This window comes from Rhinolophus sinicus, chromosome 14 (assembly GCF_057876585.1).
Source record: "Rhinolophus sinicus isolate RSI-liver-muscle chromosome 14, RSI-T2T, whole genome shotgun sequence".
In the NCBI taxonomy this organism is placed as follows: Eukaryota; Metazoa; Chordata; class Mammalia; order Chiroptera; family Rhinolophidae; genus Rhinolophus; species Rhinolophus sinicus.
In genome coordinates this window covers 43,886,142-43,906,150 of record NC_142514.1, presented here as the reverse complement: position 1 = coordinate 43,906,150, position 20,009 = coordinate 43,886,142, and the positions used below count along the sequence as shown (strand labels likewise).

Genomic DNA, 20,009 nt, shown 5'->3' with positions numbered 1-20,009 from the left:
GATGATAGATGCTCATATAAAGAACACATTTTTTAATACTATTATTTTATGAGCTCTTCCACCAAGACATATTACATTATTTTACTTTGTATTTTAAATCCCTATAACAAAGTCCCTCCTAAAGTATTTCCATTTTGAAGATAAGGAAATAGAGAAATCAAGGGACAAGCTCAAGGTGACACATTAAATAAACAGCAGAGCTGACATTTGAACCAGGGCTTTTGGATTCAATGCTGTAGTACTTTATAGAGGTATTCCATGTACATTTGTTGATTGAATTAATGGGCAAGGGCCAATCATACACAGCTTTAACTTTCCTTCAGTCACAAGATGTTCTTTTAGCTCCTGTCATGCAGATATTAAAAATAAGGAATCTGGCTTTGGTTCAGTGGCTAAAAGCATGTGTAGTCTGGAACTGTTGGTTTTTTGTTAGACTATTCATAAGTATATATCAGTCTTACAAGAGCAAGGGCATCATTTCGATTTATTATGTATTCTCTCTTCCACCAAAAGAGAGAGAAATGAAGTAAAATATGATGAAAAGGCCATAGAGAAGAGGCTATGAATTTAATGTTCATAACAGCAGTAGCTAACATTTATTATATTCCAGTTATGTAACAGGCCTGTGCTATGTGCTGTACATACATTATTTCACAATGACCCTCTGAGGGCATATTGTTGTCCTCAAGTTGTAAAATAAGAAACTGCTCAGAACTCTCCACTGGCTTCCTGTCTCACTCAAGGTAGTGCCAAATGTTCTCACCACAGCTCACAAAGCACTCCGTGACCAATCTGATAATCATAAACGGAGTGTAGGAAACACAATATTGTGAGTGAGATTAACACCTGCAACATCTGCACTACTGCAGATATTGGGGTGCAATGGAAAAGCACAGGAATATTATGGTCTCCCCAATTCTGCCCTATGTGAGGAAACCTACTTCAGTCCAGGCTCCAGCTGGGAGAGAGAATAAGGAGGGACAAACTTTTCATCTCCATGGCAATGTTTGAGAATCCTTCCCCTCCACCCCCAAAAAAGGGGTAGAGCATTGCCCCATATGGTACAGAGTATAGGGGAAAATGGGGCTGCGATACTGCCAAAAAGACAAAGACATTTCCCAGGGAACAAATATTAAGTTGCAGTCACTGTTTGGGGCATAAATGAGGGCACAATGTTTCTTAAGGATACTTTGATAAAAACAAACAAACAAACAAACAAAAAACCAAAATAAAGTCTTTAGCTAAAATGGAGAATGGACAGTTACAGAGACGAAGGCTTTCCTATGGGTGAAAGAGAGAAGAAGGTGGCCCTGTGGTTGTGAAATGCTCGTATTCCTGGAGGATGTCAGTTTTGCCTTCAAGAGGATCCGTTTATCCCTTTTCAGTCCCTTGAGAGACTATTCGCTAATTTGGGAGTTGGCATTCTTGGTGAAGCTTGATTTGAACTCTTACTTTCTTTGATGGCTGTGGAGAAGAGGACAGGAGAGATGGAAAAGTGGAGCATCTGGAAACTCCTTGTGGAATTGTGCTTGCTAACCCTCCACCTGGATACATGAGAGAGGCAGATGGCGGGCTGTGCTTTACAAAAACGTCTCTGTGCAGCTACTGAGGACTGTGCCAGGAGGTCGTCAGTCCTGGGTGTGGCCTTACCACCAGCTCTCTATCCCATCCTTTACCCATTCCTGACAGGTAGAAAGAAAATTTGCATAACAAACTGTTAAACATTCAGTTTTTACCCACCTCTGAGGCACTCTTTGTCCTCAGCAGTTCTAATGGTTAGTGACCCCTTCAAAATCAACATCATTTGTCAAATCAAATTAGGTTTGTTACTAAGTGCAAGGCAGTGACATTCATCTTTTTGATGCTTTCAAACCAGTCTGAGGTGAAGTTCTATGGAATCGACTTGGTATGCTGAACGAGTCACTTCCTCAAGGAGGCAATTGTCAGAAAAACAGGAGACTTAGCTGGAAGGTAAATATTGTTGGGTCACTTGAAATGTATGCAGATTTGACATTTCCCTTCTGATTAGCATGTCTACACATGAAAGTTTTTTGTATGTCACATCTGATAGTTCAGATGCCATTGTAATGTCAGTAAGCATTTGATATAAACTTAATTTTGCTCTGGATGAAGAAAATGGAAGAATTAAGGGAAAAACAAGATGGTAACATCATTTGGGGTGACACATGGAATAGTATAGGGAGTATTCTAGCAGAGCTGAAATTTCAGACTCACGCCTGTTTGATGCCAAAGTCTACGCCTCTCCCACTGTAGCATTTTGCCTCCTTCAGTTACAAAATTTTCAACCTAGTCCTGACAGGAAACCTTAATTGAAAGTATCAAACAGTGCCTCAGCTTGCAAATATATAACCAGAATCTCAGAGCATTTTTCTGGTCCAACTTGCTCCTTTTATAAATAATGAGGATCCAGCCTTCAATTGAACCCATCCAGTGGCCAGGAGCTCACTATTTCACCTTTCATTCATGCCTATATTTATCTCCATAATGCTATGCTTATTCATATACTGATAGCTCTACTTATGACCTTATATGCTTAAATGTACAATTGGATCTACACCTAATTAGGAATGTAGAGTATTTGCTCTGTTAGAGAATGTGCTATCTTTCATTTATGATGTCATTTGATCATCACAATAAACCAGTAAGATATGTCCTATTATTATCCTCACTGTATAGAAGAATTCGGACTTAAGAAGCTAAGTAAGTTGCCCAAGCCACACAACTAAGGAGTAGTACCTCTGACTCCTTAGTATATCACCTCCTAGCTTCAAACATTTTCCTAACACAATGGCAATCCACAGCCTGTAACATGCAACAAGAGCATTGTCAGGAGAGAAAATGCAGCCTTCAACGTCAGTTTGAAGTTGGCTATCTAATCTTACCTTATTTCCTGCTGTCAAAATTTTATAAAATAAAGCACTTGTCTAAGAGCAATGAAAAAGAGCTTCGGCTAAATCCAGGCTTTTATCAGCATCCATACATAAAGACCTTTCTCAGACCTTGCACCACAGATTAGATCAAGAGTTGGCAAACTATGGCCCACGGTCCAAATCCTGTTCACTTCTTGATTTTTTAAAGTAAAGTTTTATTAGAACACAGACATGTTCATTCATTTACATATTGTCTATAGCGGTTTTCTCACTACAAGGGCAAAGTTGAGTAATTGAGACAGAGACTATATAGCTTGCAGTGTCTAAAATAATTTCTGATCCCTTGGGAAAAGTTTGCCAACTCCTAGGTTAGGACTTTTGCATAAAGCCTTTATGTCATCTATTGAAAATGTATACAAAGTGAATGACAGGCGTCAGGGCCGAGGGTAGGCCACCCCAAAATATACCATAATAGCATGTTGATTATTTTTAATTAAAGTTACTTGAAAAGCAGCTGGTGCAAGAAGGATATGTTGGTCCTCTTTTGCCTCCTTGAATGCAGACAATAAATGTCCCCTGTGAAATGTGCTTCTCCTTGCTTGAAGGACGGGGTGGACACTAAAAGAGACTTATCCTTATCACCAGAGTTCAGGGATTCAGGGCGCAAAACCTGTATAAACAAATTTAGTTACTTCTTTTCTTTTTTTTTTCAAATTTATTTACTTATTTTTTAATTAGTTTCAGGTGCACAAGACAAAGCAAAACTTAGACGTTTATCATTTATATCCCTCACAAGCCAAAACATTGCCTAGATTCCTCACAAATGAGCACCCACACCTAAGTTTCTTTGTCCTGTCAAATCCTTACAAATTTATTTTTTCTTATCTACATATTATAAAAAGCTTCCTGCTTCAATCATTTATCTGAGCATCATTTATGATCTCCCATGTGCATGTATTAAATTGTTTTTTTCTCCTGTTAGTCTGGTCTTGGGGCAATTTTATTAGTAGTAGAGCCACAAGAACTCAGAAAGGGAAGCAGATGGATTTCTCCCTCCCTGACACAGGGTATCATGGAGAGACCACGTATACTATATGAGAAATTACAAAGTTATAGCCAAAATAGTGTTCTAAGCTGGAGAACTGAGGGAAAGAAATAATATCCAAAGGATATTTTATTTCAAGCCCTCTGTTATTAACACTGGGATTCTAAAATAGCTCCTGCAATCCTAGCTCAAGCACTAGAGGATATTAACTTTATTCACTTATCCTGTTATCCTGACTCTTCCCTTAAAGCAGGGTTTCTCAACCTCAGATTCACCTGGGGAAATTAACAAAACACATACCTACAGGTTACTGCACCATGGATAGAAATCTCAGACCTACTAAGTCAAAAACCTGTGGAATGGAACAGGACATTCATATTTTCAAAATGCTTTATTAAGCAGCCAATGTCTGGGTATCATTGCCACAAACAACTGCAAATAGATCTACTTCATCTTTCTGCAAGCATTTGAAGGTAGTTATAATTCCCATGGTTTCCCCGTCATCTATATGTCCATAACTTAATCTTAACCCTTTTCTGAGCGGCAGACATATTTATTTCATGTCTACTTAGTATTTATATTCGGTATCTCAAACTTCACCTGCCACAGCATAAACTTGATTTTTCCACCAAACTCATCTCTATGCCAGTTAATGGCACCACTGTTCAGTTGCCTAAGCTCCAATTCTAAAATGTTTACGTTCATTCTTCTCTTCTGTCATTCTGTCATTCATGCTAGCCTCATAGGTCTTCTTTCTGTTCCTTGAACACTAAGCTCATTAATTTTCAGGAACTTTGCTCTTGCTCTTCCTGGAGTTCAGAAACTTCTTCATGTCTAGTTCCTCCTTATCATCTAGGATTCAGTTCAGAGAAGTGATTCCTGGCTACCGTATCCAAAGAAAGCACTTTAAAGCAATATATCACTTGTATTGAACCACCTTGTTGTACTTCTCATATAACGCTATATGAAATTGTTATATATGTTTACTTATTACCCTTGTCCCTGCAATAGAATACAAGGTCCACAACAACACCCCAAGTGCCTATAACAATGTGTAGTGCATGATCCTTGCTTAATGTTTGTTAAATGAATAACTACTGTTTCCTTACTTCACCTTTTCTTTTTCAGGCCAAATCTTCCTATTCTTTCAAATACTTAGTAAAGTACACTGTAGGAGTTCAATGTGAGTTCATTAACTCTAATCTGTTCCATGGTCACAAACAATCCATTCTAGCGCACTTTCTATGTACTTCCTCAGAGCAGACGCTGGTCTTCACCTTCTTTTGAAAGCTGCTTATTCATTTAGTAGTACAATATTGTGTACATAGTGGGTATTGAATAAATGTTGATGAATGAACTATATAATGGGCTTTTGGCTCCATACATCAAGATTTTCTTGAAGGACAGATAATTACTTCTACTTTATATCTGACATTTTAATATAACTGGTTGTGGTCATTATCCTTTGGAATTGCATCCTAGTCAATTCTTTCAAAAAAAGAAGAAAATAAGGCAAAATTACCTTGTGAGCAATCCACAATTGGATTTGCATTTAAAAATTGCCGAGTGAGCACTCCTGCCTGATGGCCAAATGAAATTAATCTCTCGTAACTCAAGGTCTCATCTATTTGGAGAGACGGGGGCTGGACTCAAGGAGGCTGCAGGCTTTTTAAATGGTAAAAGTCATCTCTCTCATTTATATTTATAGTGTGTCCGCAATCTTCTCTCACTATGCCAGCCAGTGCGAATATAAAGGTGGTTAAGATACTGGGCCTATTCTTGCGCTCTTCCCACCCGTGTCCAGCCTGCATGTTACTTCTTGGAAGAGTCCCACATCGCTGACAAAGGGATGGATTGGATGTTAATAATAGTTTGTTCCTTCTCCTGGAAACAGTTTTTGGTCAATGGGTAGACACCTGACCCAGTGGAGCCAGTTTCTCTTTATTAAAAGTTTGAATTAAAGGAACAAATACCTGGGGGAGTTAGCCCCTGAGTTATGTATATGGTAGAGTACAGATGTCTATGAATTCCTGCTGCTCTGGTCCCTGGGAAGAATTATGCTTGATGTCATGAGACCCGCTTATTTATTTTCATTTTTGGATTTCAGTGAAGCCTTAAGAGATTTTAAATAGCCTTCTGTTTCTTGCAATAACATTTCCATAAGACACAATTATGTAGATGAAGAGATATGTAAACGAAAATGTATACTTCAGTGTGATCAGTGCTGTGATAGAGGTTTGGGCAGGTTGCTATGTAAGCAAATAGTGAGGACCTTAAACCTGGCCTAAGGAAGTCAGAGAAAGCTTGCAGGACACATCACCTAAAGTGAGTTATGAAGAGTAATCATTATCTTGGTGAAAAATGGAGGGGAGGAAAAAGGGAGGTTTATGCAAACATGAAGAAATCCAAGAAACTGTGAAACAGCAAGTATATTTGGGGAAATATAAGTTTAATATAATTGGAGCTCAATGTATAAAGTGATGAAGTGGAAAGGAATGCATCTGGAAAAGTAGGTAGAAGCAAGACCATATCGTGTCTTTCATAAGATACTAAGGAGTTTGGACTTGACTTTCGAATCTGCCAAATGACCAGTTTTGATCCTTTCTCTGAGGAAATCCAGACTATACCCTCAAGCATCTTCTAGCTATTTCATAACTGCTTTATAGGAGTGATCCAAGGCAAACTTATGGAAAACTGAAACAAAACAAAACAAACAAAAAAATACTTGGCATGTGGAAAGAAGCTGACATTCAAAATCACTAGTTCAGAGTTTGAGGTTCTGCTCATGCGATCTCTTGCTGAGTAATACTGAACGAGGAATTTAATCTCTCTGAGCCTGTTTCCTCATCTATAAAATGGAAGTTAAAAAAATATCTACCTCCCAGAGTTGTAGGTGAGATCCAAATGTTCACAGATATTTTAGTGCCCTACTGTATGTCCGTTTCTGACCTTACTCTTTCATAGGCAAGATCTCAATGAATTATAGCCACCTCTTGAAGTAAGCAGATATGATTGTCTCCACATTCAAAATGGGGAAACTCAGGTTCAGGGAGGTAAAGTGTCTGTTCAGTTTCATACCAGCTAGATGTAGAAGAGCTAGTATTCAAAATCATATCTGTTGGACTTTAAATCCAGTGCTCTTTTCCCAAACCTAAGCTCCTAATAATAAAGAAGCAAATGAGAATTTTTAAAATAATCGTGTTTCAGCTAAAAAGTATTGTATGCGTACTGGTTGTTGCCCTTCAATGGCTGAAGTTAATGCCTGCTGAACCCCACCTCCTCTTTTTGGAGGGCTTCTGTCGCTCAAGTATCCTGTCTACTTGGGCTTGCTTCTTCTTATAGACAAAATGCTTCCACACACCTTGGGGTACCACCTAGGCTGCCCACCAAGGCATCACCTGGGTTCAACGTCCTCTCTGACTACCTATCCAAGTTGACCTTTTTATGATGTTCTATTGCATTAGGGTCTTGCTGAGAACCTAAAAATTCACCTGATTAATTGATTTACGTAAAGTATGAGAGTCTTTTATTAAGTTATTTTAGTATCCCTCATTGTATCTTTCCTTTTAGAGGCTCCTTGGAGACTCAGTTCCTTAATCCAGCATTTCTTAAAGCTGTTCTTAGAAATGTTAATGCAAGGAGTTGTTCCATTAAAAAAGAATACTTGAGAATCACTATATTGGTTAACATACTAAACACTCTTAGGAATTCTGCAGATTAAAAAAATAGCTTTTCTAACTTAATGATTTTTCTTTGTTTGAATAAATTCTCTTTTTGTGGATCATCCGTTAATGTGTCATAAAATCAGCATTATGCAGAATACACTTTGGGAAACCCAGAGCTTTAATAAAAACGGTCTTTGTGGAAATTCTGTCATTGTACTGCCTGAAAGGAGTGATTTTGTGAGGGTATGAGTATACTTTTCAAAATATAGCATATTGGCAATATTCTTAGGAGTTTTATGGAGCTTGAAGATTATACAGTTGGTAGGGACTCTCTAAGGGAAAGAAAATACAATTATGAATCGAAATTAGGTTTTGGAGGTGACTTGTGTAAGTGAAGAGCCCTCCAGCTTAAACTTCGTCACCTTTATCATCAATCCACAAATGACTGGACTATTTTAAAGTAGTATAAGCCCAGCCTGGCTTGTTTTCATACAGTAAGTGAAAGAATAGTGGACGAGGTAACAGCAGGCTTATGTTCTTGACCAGAACTGCCGACTTTCACTTACTAGATTCTGTGAAATTTCTTATCCTCACAGGCTTTATTTTTCAAATGAAGCAATAATTGTCCTATTAATGATGAAGAATCATTTTGAAGAGGTAATTAATGGGGAAGCATTAAAAAAAAAAAAGTAGCCATGTAGCTCCATACAAATACAGGTTGTGATTGTAAAAAAACTTAATTCTAAGTACTACACATATGCTAACAATTATTAATATTGTTGCATGTCAAATAAAAACAAATCTGGACTTAAGAAGAGACTTTATCTAAAAAGAATATCACAATAATGAAAGTGAAACTATTTCAATAGAGAAGCTGCTTTGACCATAAGATCTGCAAGCATCTCAGACAGAAAAGGGATTTTCTTTTACAGGGAGGAGTAAACACTGCCGAGGTCAGCGGATTCTCAGGCCCGGCCATTTAGGAGGGGTTGTTTCCAGTTCCATGCTTGGTGGTGGACCAAAGTCCAGACACCTGGGGAAAAGAGAGAACCCTGAGGAAAGTTTAGTCAAGTCAAGTTATGGGCGTTTTGTCAAGACTCGTCAGTGGAAAGAAATGGTTCAGTTAGTTCTGTATGAAACAAAGAATGGAAATTTAGAAGGTCTGCGTTTGGTCTTTCCATAGATGAATAAGGGGTCATCCATGAGGCATCCTGTACATCCTCACAGCTGTAAATATTGTAGAAATGTTATTGGTTATTTTTCAGTATCATTATTAGTGTCTCCATGGGCTCTGCCATTGTCCTCTTCTTCTCCTTCTCTTTTCCCCCCTCCTTCTCCTCTTCCTCTTTTTCGCCTTTCCCTCCTTTCTCCCTTCTCTTCCTCTTCCTCCTCCTTCTTCTTCCACTTTAAGGATAGATCTCAACTCATGCAGCAAAAAGAGGAAGGCAGCAATCATTCATAAAATGAATATTAGGTGTCTGACCCAGGGCTACTCACTATTCATAATAAAATCCCAACATGTATGTTTAGTGTCCCCATATTACAAACAGGGAAACTGAGTCTTAGCAAGGTTTACGTGTATAAGCTCACACAGTTCAGATATGATTGAAGGAGATGATACACATCTAAAGGTGTCTGATTCAATTCTGTTTCTCACCAGGTACATGGAACATGAGCTGGTCATGTGCACAAAACAGCCCACCTGTATCTCAGGAATATGGAAGCGAGGTGGAGAAAGAGACATCTCAGCTCCACATGTATGTGAATAATTGCTTTTATTTTATTTGGGAAGCAATGAGCTTATTCTCTCTATAGGTGTGTGTGTGTGTGTGTGTGTGTGTGTGTGTGTGTGTGTTTGTGTGTGTGTGTGTGTTTCAAAGAAAAAGATAAAGAGGAGAGAGGGAGAGAAAGAAAGAAAAAAAAAAAACCCATTAAGCCCATATTGCACGTTGGCTGCCAGCAATGTTTCTTTTAAAAATAAAATGAAAATGTTCAGTTGTAGATTTTTTTCCCTTTTGGAGAGATACAGGAATTGCAAAGAGTGCCAGACAGCACTAGCATATGCTTATTTTTCTAACTCAATGTGGGCATCCTTTCTTAAACATTTTGTATAAATATATTTATTCTCCCACTGAGACCTTGCCTGCCAGGTTCAGGAACAACTGAGTAAGCAGATGAGTTATAAACCAAGGAAAGAAAAGGAGAGATTGCCATGGAAATGCTGATGGCCCCTTTATTCCTGCTGAGTACATTGCCCAGGTATAATAAATTAATGGCTGATGCATTGATGATAAATCTATCGTGGTTTTCATACTCAAAGTAAAAGATATTTCATTCTGTCTTTGCTGGAGATGTAGTCGGAAAGCAAGGAAATGTTGACATCCGGTGGGCAAGACTGAAAAAAAAAAATCACAGACACACAAAAACCCTTTGGTGTACAACCCACATTTGCAAGCTGTCTGCATTTCTTATATTGGCTTCAGCTTTGACAAATGTAAAAAAGTCACTAATATTTTGACACTCTCCCTGCCCAAGTCTGATACCAGCTGGCTGTGAAGCCACATACTCATTGTTCCACTGGATTTTAAAGACTGGGTCCCAGCCAAAGGACTGGACTGGATCCATTCATTCATTTTTAAGATTGAAGTTGCAGCTTAACTGTAATGACCATTTCTCAACACAATCTGGAAACCTCTTCCAAATCTAACAGATGCCTGAGAGGCAAATGTGCATTTGGATTGGAAACCACTCTCTCGGATAAAGAAACAAAAGGTGATCTTTGAATGTGAAAATAATTCCTTGTATGGAGAGCAATTAATATTCTGTGTATTGATTATGTCTTACTTAAAAAAATGCTCATGCTTTTCAAACCTTTGTAAAAAGACACTAATTTTATCATTTTAAGTAAAAATGAAAATTTAAATTGCAGATAGAGTATGACAACACTTGTGGAAAAATATGTCCCAAAATAAAATTGGAAGAAAACACCAAAATGTCAAAAATGCTAACTGGGAGCAGGGAGTAGGGGGACATCTTTAAGGTTATAGTGATTTTTTTTTCTTTCTTTCTACTTTTCAGTAGTTTTCTTCTATAATAAGTTTTAAATATAGTTGGGGGAAAATGAGCTATTTGTTCCTTTGAAAATGTGCTCTGTTTCTTTTAATTTTACTCTATTTTCAACTCTGGTGACCATATTGTTCTGGTAATCATAAGCAACTATTGCTAAAGTGTGCTACAGCCATGGAAAATAAAACTACTCTGTAACCTACAAAAAATATATTTGCTTTCTATTTCTAAAAAATGCTCCCCTGCTGTGTGTTCCTGCTGTCCCGTTTTTTTTTTTTTCTTCAGTCATTTAATATTTGGAGGCATTAACCCTGATCACTTGCAAATTTTCCATTCAAATTTATTTTCAGGTTAGCAGACGCTTGGAAAAACTGCCATCATAAGGCTATAGAAGAGAGGGAATTATAACTTGATCCTGAAATCATTTGAGGGGATTATTTGCAAGGCGTGATGTGATGCTTCTATTTTTTAGTGTCAGAATAACCTTTGAGAAATTCTTTGTATTATCATTTTCATATAAATAGAATTCATTGTGTCCTTCCATTTGCCAGATACTGCGTGAAGGACTTATATGTACTTCTCATGTAACTCTCAGACAATTTTATAAATTAAATATCTTCATCATATACACTTCAGTTGAGGAAACTGATACGTAGCTGGACTAAAAATCTGAACCTACATCAGTTTGATTTCAGTCCATGCATTGTTTATCATTAAACTACTGGGTTTTGCATTCAGAAAGACTTGCTTTTTCATCTCAGTGTCTCCACTTAGAATCTGCTGAATCCAGCCAGTCACTATGCCCCTTTAAATCCCAGTTTCCCAGTAAAATGGGTATAATAAAGTTGAAGACACAGGGTAGTTGCAAGGATTAAAATAGCTAATGCCGTTAGCATAGTTTGGAGAAAAATCCTCAGATTCCAGAACATCCCATCCAAGTAAAAACTACTGAAAATGAACACAGAGATAGGAGTCTTCAAAAACATTTCTTTATCTTGCCTGTAAAAATTTGACATTATTCCTCCACAGCCTGTAGCCATATTCAACCCTCTGGCTTATGCAGCACTGATTAAAAAACGGATTGCCAGCAGTCATCTGTGATTGTCTACCACAAGCACTGCTCTTCTCTTCCTCCACCCAAGTGTCCCATGCACTATTCATGAGTTCCACAATATTCCAAACTTTAATTTCCACAGATTAATTCTCACTAATTATTCACCATATGAACCTTCGCAGGAGAATTCCACTGGATGCTCTGCCATCCTGAGGCAGGAAAGACAATGTCGAATCGTTTTCTGATTTCAAGTGGAAAACAAACTAATTATGTGGAAATATGATAATAGATTGCGCTGCAGGGACCAGTCCTCTGCAGGCTTCAAAATGTTTGCTTATGATCAGCTCCTTGTGTTATTTCTTCCAGGAGGAGTTGCCCTTTCATAATGCATCAACATTATTGACTGGCCTGTGATTCCTTACTTGGAGTTAAGGTAATTTGCATAATTGTATATTACTTCCGTCTGGTGGAAACAAACAAGATGTTCGGGTGCTAATGATCAAGCAGGCAGCAGTGACTGCTGGGAAAAAATAGCATTAGTAACGTCCAAAAAAACCACCAATAGCAGCTTCTCCGTTTGGCATCTTTCACCACCTTCCTTTGACCTAGCTTTTTATTCCACTTGCACACAGGCACTGTTATTTTTCTGTTTGTGCAAAAATAGGAGGTGGCCTGGGGCAGGCATATATTCCAAACCTATAAAAATATAAAGCATCCTTAGGCTGTGAATTTTCATATATTTGTTCAGGTCATTTCTTCTGCGTGCAGTATCTTCCTTCTTTCTGGCATGAAGTGTCTTATTCTTTAAAATCGAGCTGAATTGCTGCTCTCTTTTGATGTCCTCCAACTTTTCCACTTAGGGTACATTGTTCTCCAAATGAACAAATGTCAAACGAACACAATAGGTGCTCAGCAAATTACTCTCATTTATTTGCTTAACAAATAGTTTTAGATCTTCACAGTTTGCTAGTTCTATTCTAGGCACTCTGGATAGAGTGAACAAGTAATAAAAAAATAAATCTTCCTTTCCTTCAATTCTTTAATGTTCCTTTTCTCTGCAGCAATTCATATCTCTATTTAGCAATTATTTATTCTGTCTTGTAGTACACCTAGTGGACAGGGTCATAGTTTACTTATCTTTGTAATTCCATGACCAGGTACCTAATAAGTGCTAAATAAATGCCTGTTGAATAGACTTGAAGTTTCAGAAGAGTAGATCATGCAAACTGCTTGATGAATTCCATTAGGGATGAAATTGGTGTACTGTACTTACCAGCTCCAAGTGATTTGTAGAGGCTGCACGAAGTACTGAGAAAAGGATTTTGAGGCAGCATTCGAGGTCTGACAATTAGGTTGCAATGATATTGCTAACCTTTATGATATCAGAGGGATTATTCATTATGAATTTGTACCAACTGGACAAACAGTTAACTAAGTTTACTATTTGGAAGTGCTGAAAAGGCTGCATGAACTTTTTGCCAACGATTCATGGCTCTTGCATCACGACAATGCACCAGCTCACACAGCACTGTCTGTGAGGAATTTTTTAGCCAGTAAACAAATCACTGTATTGGAACACCCTTTCTACTCACCTGCTCTGGCCCCCAATGACTTCTTTCTTTACATGAAGATAAAGGAACTATTGAAAGGAAGACATTTTGATGACATTCAGGACATCAAGGGTAATACGATGACAGCTCTGATGGCCATTCCAGAAAAAGAGTTCCAATATTGCTTTGAAGGGTGAACTAGGTGCTGGCATCGGTGCATAGCTTCCCAAGGGGAGTACTTCGAAGGTGACCATAGTGATATTCAGCACTGAGGCGTGTAGCACTTTTTCTAGGATGAGTTTATGGACTTAATTGTTCGACCTGGTATATGTATGTATGTTTTATGGGTTGAATTGATGAGTTTATCAGGTTGCCTACAGCTCAAGTGTTTAACAGCTTATGATCTATCAAGCATATTGCAGGTTTGTGGTTTTGAACATTAATCCCTTGAAACAAAATATTTTGATTTATTTTTTATGGAAGTAATAAGATCGGCCATCATTGAGCTATGCACCTTCCATAATTATTTTAATTAATTTGTCACAGCACCACCACACATTAGGTCCTTTTAATCCCAGTTTACAGATGTAGAAACTGAAGTTGAACAACTTGACCAGTATGAAAAGGTTGTGAATGGCAAACCCAAAGTTCAAGTTTGGTTTGTTCTGACTCCAAAGTCTGTGCTTCTTTTTCACTATCCTCAATACAAACCGTCATTTAGTTCTAGTCTAAACCATACGTTTTTGCATTTCTGAAAAAGGAGCCACTTTGACCTAGTGCATAATGAGTCAAATATATGTGAGGCATTTCAATGATTGTGGTCTTTGTGGGTGTTAAAGGGGCAGGGACATTGTGCGTGGGTGTGTGTGCAGACAGATTGAAGAGGAAAAGCGGCTACAAATGGAAAGACACTGAAAATGGAAGGAAACTTGAGTGTGTTTAGTATGACAGGCATTGTGTTACATGCTGCATGATTTTCTTACAGACTTTTTAGGATGAGCATTACTGGTTCCATTTCTCAGAATAAGAAAATATAGGCTCAGATAAGCTGAGTAACTACATTAATAGTAAGAGGGATATTGTTTATTCCACTTGTCAAGTATTATATCCCTATTTCAATATTGTGTCTTCTGCCTAGCACAAATTCGACGCTAAATGCACACACACACACACACACACACACACACACACACACACACACACATTTGATGATTAATAAGAAGAAAACCAGATTTTAAATCCAAGTCTGTTTGACTCCAAAGCCTATGCTATTACTATCATGCCAGGCTGCCCTTGGGAAGTTTAAAGTGCGCTTGAGACTTTGAAACAAGTTCTATTTTTTAAGGATAACTTCTTATACAGCTGCTTCAATGCAGCTGGTCTTTGGAAAAAAATGTTTATAAGAAGGCTTGGCAGGTTTCTTGGACATTAAATATCTCTTACAAAATAATATTTTGATGGATTACATGTAAATGAATCAGAAACATATGGCTTCCATTTCCTTTAGAATGCACTCACAGAATGATTTTATGTGTTTGGCAAAATGGATTTTCCTGAATGCCACCTCCAACATGTCCTTCCCCTTTCACCCCAAGTCCTTTATATCCAAGAGGACTGGAAGATCTATGAATCCCACAAAACCCTGGAACCCTCTATCTCTGCTTCTGATGCCACAATCACACATAGGTCATTTTCCCTTTTATTTCCAATAGCAGAAGCAGCTGCTGTTCCATAAGGCAACAAGGTAGCCACCTCTGGCTTCCCCAGAATGTGAGTCCCTCATCAAAGGAGATACCCACTTACCTATAGTGGGAATGCTGAACACTCAGTCATTTCAGCCAAAGAGACTTCCTCTTCATGTACACAACATTAGGTCATATAAACTTTCTAATATAAATGTGTATATATTTTGAGCCTTTTTAACAAAGAGACTCTGAGTCTTGAGGCATTCATGTGAAAAACCCATTGGACTGGGCACAATCAGATGTTTCTCTAGAGCGGAAAATGCCATTATGTCCCATGGAGTATAAAATGCACCCATCTGACTTCATAGCAAGGGTTCTAATCACAACATACACACTAGTAAAGCGGCAGAACAGACTGATGACCAAAGGGACCACAAAGAAAGTCAGGAGTGCCCCATCAGGCTCTGAAGAGCTTTTTATATTCATTCTCAAAAGCCAGTATCTAAATTACAATGGTTGACCTTAACATTCAACTTAGATCAATGGAAAAATTGAGGTATCTATAATTAGTGATTTATTATAAATGGGTTATTGTGACATTCCAATGTCTATAAGTTGGAGAGAACAGGGCTGGGGCAGAAAATATGATCCCATTCAAATTACAAAAGCAGTAATTTCCAAAGAAAGTAACATGTACAGTTTTCACCTAAGTCTATAGGTATCACAAACTCACATGCGTCAGGGATTAAGGTAAATGAGTGAACACAGGATGGAAGACAGTTTTGTTGGGGGCTGTGAGAAGCAGGAGTAAGCAAAATCCCTCTGTAACATTCAAATTCATAAATTTTAAATCACTATTTGCAGATATATCCTTGAATCCCAGAAACAGGTATATCTTTGCACACCTGGTTTTTAACCTCTGTGACCAGTGACTTCTGAGCAAATCTAGTTCTCTTATACCTGCAAATATTCCCTCTGTTTTCCACTCTTGCCTACTTTCTCCAACCTGACTTGACCTACAAATGGAATGGCTGGATTGGCAATAGAGGGTTAGCCTGCATTTACTCTTGAGAAAATTCCCCAGTGCTATAGTACAGCCCTGCCACCTTCACTTTCTATCCCCTTTCCTCCTTCTTATTTTTTTCTTCTCACATGGAATTTCTGTTTGCAGGAAAGGAACTTGATTTTGTTCACAGCAATATGATTTATACCCAGAAAGGGAATTTAGGATGGAAGTAAGATAGTACCAAAGTTGTGTTTTCAGATTGGATGGGTTGGATGGGCAAGCCTGGAATAATAAGAGAGCAAGAGGAAAGGTCAATAATAATATAGGTGAAGGAAAAGAGCTGAGTACTATTGAATCAAGTACATTTAATATAAATAATATATTTTTAGCTATCTGCTTAGGTTATTTTCAACTTATTATAGGTCTGTTGTCAAATATTCTTTGTAGCATCCATCTGGAAAAGTACCACATCCTGTCTCATGGACTTGCCTCAGTGAGAAGTAGTATATAATGTAATGGCTGAGATCACTGGCTTTGGAGTCAGATATCTGAGTTTGAATCCCAGGTCCCAAATTTTCCTAAGGTCACACAGCTTATTACATCAGAACATGTTACTTGGTGTTTATTCAAAATATTTATTGAATAGTTATTTTGTATACTTTAGATTTCACAAAGCACTTTTACGCTCTTGGTCTCATGTATCCTAAAATACTGTTGTAAGACAGGAAGGGAAAAAATAAGTAATGCCACTGTTCCCATTTGAGAGATGTGAACACAGGGGCTCATCAAATTTATTTGAATTGTTTAGGGCCACAAAGCTAGTAAGCATCAGAGACTAGAAATCCACATCTGACTCTGAGACTACCATTTCCCCCATACTATACTTCACCAACAGACTATATTAAAAAGTGTCATGAGTCTGCTTAAATCCAGTGAAAATATGACCTAAAAGATTTGAGGACATGTGAAATAGTGATCATATGTTTATGCAAAATGGTTTGTCATTTCTGTTAGAAGAAAACAATGTATCTGTATCAATATTTTCAGAGAACTGCATTGTAGAATCAGCAATCAGAAAACAAGCTTATTTATACATATTCTGATTCACTGCCTCTTGGAATGAATTAAGTTCATAGCAACAAAACAACCCTATGACTATAGTGAAATTACATGCAAAGGTTCTTGGCTTAATGTGTGTGTCCTCCTAAAATTTCATATGTTGAAGCCCTAATCCCCACTATAATGTAAATAGGAGATAGAACCTTTGGGTGGTAATTAGGTTTAGATAAGGTCATGAGGGTAGTACCCTCATGATGGGATTAATGCCCTTATAAGAAGAAGAAGAGACATCAGAGCTTCCATTCTCTACCATGGGAGGGTACAGGGAGAAGATGGCCATCTGCAAGACAGTAATAGAACCTTCACCAGGAACTGAATCTGTCATAACTTTGATTTTTGAATCCCCACCTTCCAAAACTGTGAGAAATATATCTCTGTTATTTAAGCCACCTTCTCTACAGTATTTTGTTATAATAGCATCATGTAATTAAGATAGGCATCCTGTAGAATATAAAATCTTTCTCGACTACTAAGATAGAAAATTTCATCAGAGAAGTAAATCTATAAAAATAATCAAATAGAAAATGTACAGTGAAAAATGTAAGTATTAAAATTTGAAAGTTAATAAATAGGTTTAACAGCAGATTGGACACAGGAGAGAGAGTAAATTATTGGAAGAAAAGTTAGTAGGAAAAATAAAAAACATAGAAAAAAGTATGGGAAATGTAGAAAAGAGCATAAAAGAATATGGAACGTGGAGAAAATGTCTCACCTATGCGTAATCAGAGACCTACCAGAAGAGAGAAAGAAGATAGAGGGAAAGAATGTTGGAAGAAATCTGGGCTAAGAATTGTCCAAAACTTGCAAAAGACATCAGTCCACAGAAGGTGAAAAACTCTATAAACCTCATAAAGTATCAAAACAAAGAATTATGCAAAATGGTTTATGCACACGTCTTATGCACACTTCATAGCAAACTGCCGACAATCCAAAGACAAAGAGAAAATCTTGACAGCGGTCAGATGAAAAGAAATATATATATTGCCTTCAAAGGAGTAATAAGACTGATGGCAGATTTTTAAACAATTTATTGAGATATAATTGAAGTACACTACATTGCACATATTTAAAGTGTACGATCAGATTAGTTTTGATCTATGTCACATATACTAGTGAAATCATCACCACAGTAAAGATCCTAAATATTTCTGTCACTTCTACAATTTCCTTGTGCCCCTTTGTAATCCAGTCCTCCCTCTACCCCATCACCAGGCAACAACTGATTTGCTTTCTGTCACTATAAATTAAGTTTGAAATTCTATAGTCTTTTATATGGATGGACAATATAGTATGTACTCTTTTTTGCTGTCTTCTTTTACTCAGCATACAGATTTTGAGATTCATTCATGTTATTGCATGATAAATAGTTAAATCTTTTTTATTGCTGAGTAGTGGTTTATTGCATGACTATGCCACAGTTTGTTTATCCATTCACTTGTTGATGGACATTTGGGCTATTTTCAGATTTTTCCTATTACAAATAAAGCTGCTATAAACATTGTGTAAAGTCTTTGTGTGGACATATGTTTTTGATTCTCTTCAGTAAATACCTAGCAGTAGAATGGTTGGAGTCTATGGTTGGTATATGCATAAGTTTGTAAGAAACTGTAAAACTGTTTTCTAAATTGGTTGTACCATTCTCTCTTCCCAGCAGCATCGAGAGTTCCGCTTGCTCTACATAATCCCTAACACTTGACAAGATTAGTTTTAAAACAACGTTTTAGTCTTCTGCATGGGTTTGTAATGTAGCATGAGGTTTTAAGTTGAAAATCTTAGATACCTAGTGGTGTGGAGCATGGTTTTAAATGCCTAATCATAATTAGCATATCTTCATTTATCAAGTGTTTGTTTAAATCTCTGTCCATTTTCTTAATGTGCTGTTTGTCCTATTATTGATTTTTAAGTATTCTTTATATATCCTTGTTAAAAGTTCTTTGATATGTGTTGCAAACATTTTATCATAGTTTGGGACTTCCATTTTAGTTTTCTTAATGAGATATTTTGAAGAGCAAAACTTTGAAATTTTGATGAATGTCTGATTTATCAATTGTTTCCTTTATGGTTCATATTGTTTTTGTTTTAAAAAAAATTTGACATCTTTGTCAGCAATCCATCAACCATATATATGTAACTCTATAACTGTATTCACTATTCTGTTTTCCTGATCTACATGTCAGTCTTTCAAGCAAAGACAAACTGCTTTGAATACTGAAGCTTTGCACGAAGTTTTGAAATCAAATAGTTTAAGTCCCCCTATTTTTTTCTTCATTTGAAAAGTTGTTTTGGCTATTCTATGTCCTTCACATTTCCACATAAATATTAGAAAAAGCTCACTGATTTCTATAAAAAATGTCTGCTGGGATTTTGATTAGGATTGTGTTGAGTATACTGATCAATTTTGTGTGAATTAACTGATTGAAGCGAGCAGATAACGGGATGACATCTTTGGAGTATTAAGAGAAGCTAACTGCAAATGGAGAATTATAATCATAATAAAAATATCCTTCTAAAATAAAGGGGAAAGGAAGACATTTCAAATAAACTTTTTGAGATTATTCATTGCCAGTAGACCTACCAAAATGAAATACTAAAGTGAGTTTTTCAGGGAAAAGGAAAATGATCTCAGAGGGAAGTATGAAAATTCAAAATGGAATAAAAAGAAATGGAAAGGGTAAGTACGTGTGGTGACTCTAAATTAATATAGACTCTACAAAACAGTAGTAATTGCTTATTGCATTTAACATATATGTAGAATTAAAGTGCATGACAACAGCAGCACAAAAGGTAGGATGGTGATGAATTGAGTTAAAGTGCTCTAAAGTTCTTGAATTGCCTGTTAAGTGATAAAAATACTAATTTATGGAAGACTCTAGTAAGTGAGGATATATATTGTGATCTGTAGGAGGATTATCATAAGGAAAAAATTGC

General features: G+C 37.1%; 1 long non-coding RNA gene across 2 annotated transcripts in view; it reads left to right on the top strand.

Moving 5' to 3' along the window:
• The window catches only part of LOC109447115 (uncharacterized), a 260,261-nt gene that overhangs the window by 216,412 nt on the left and 23,840 nt on the right, over positions 1 to 20,009 (top strand). For both annotated transcript variants that reach the window (XR_016018638.1, XR_012497244.2), the window contains exons 5-6: positions 9,262 to 9,358; positions 12,088 to 12,154. This is a non-coding gene — a long non-coding RNA (uncharacterized LOC109447115). The remainder of the gene's footprint in view (positions 1 to 9,261; positions 9,359 to 12,087; positions 12,155 to 20,009) is intronic.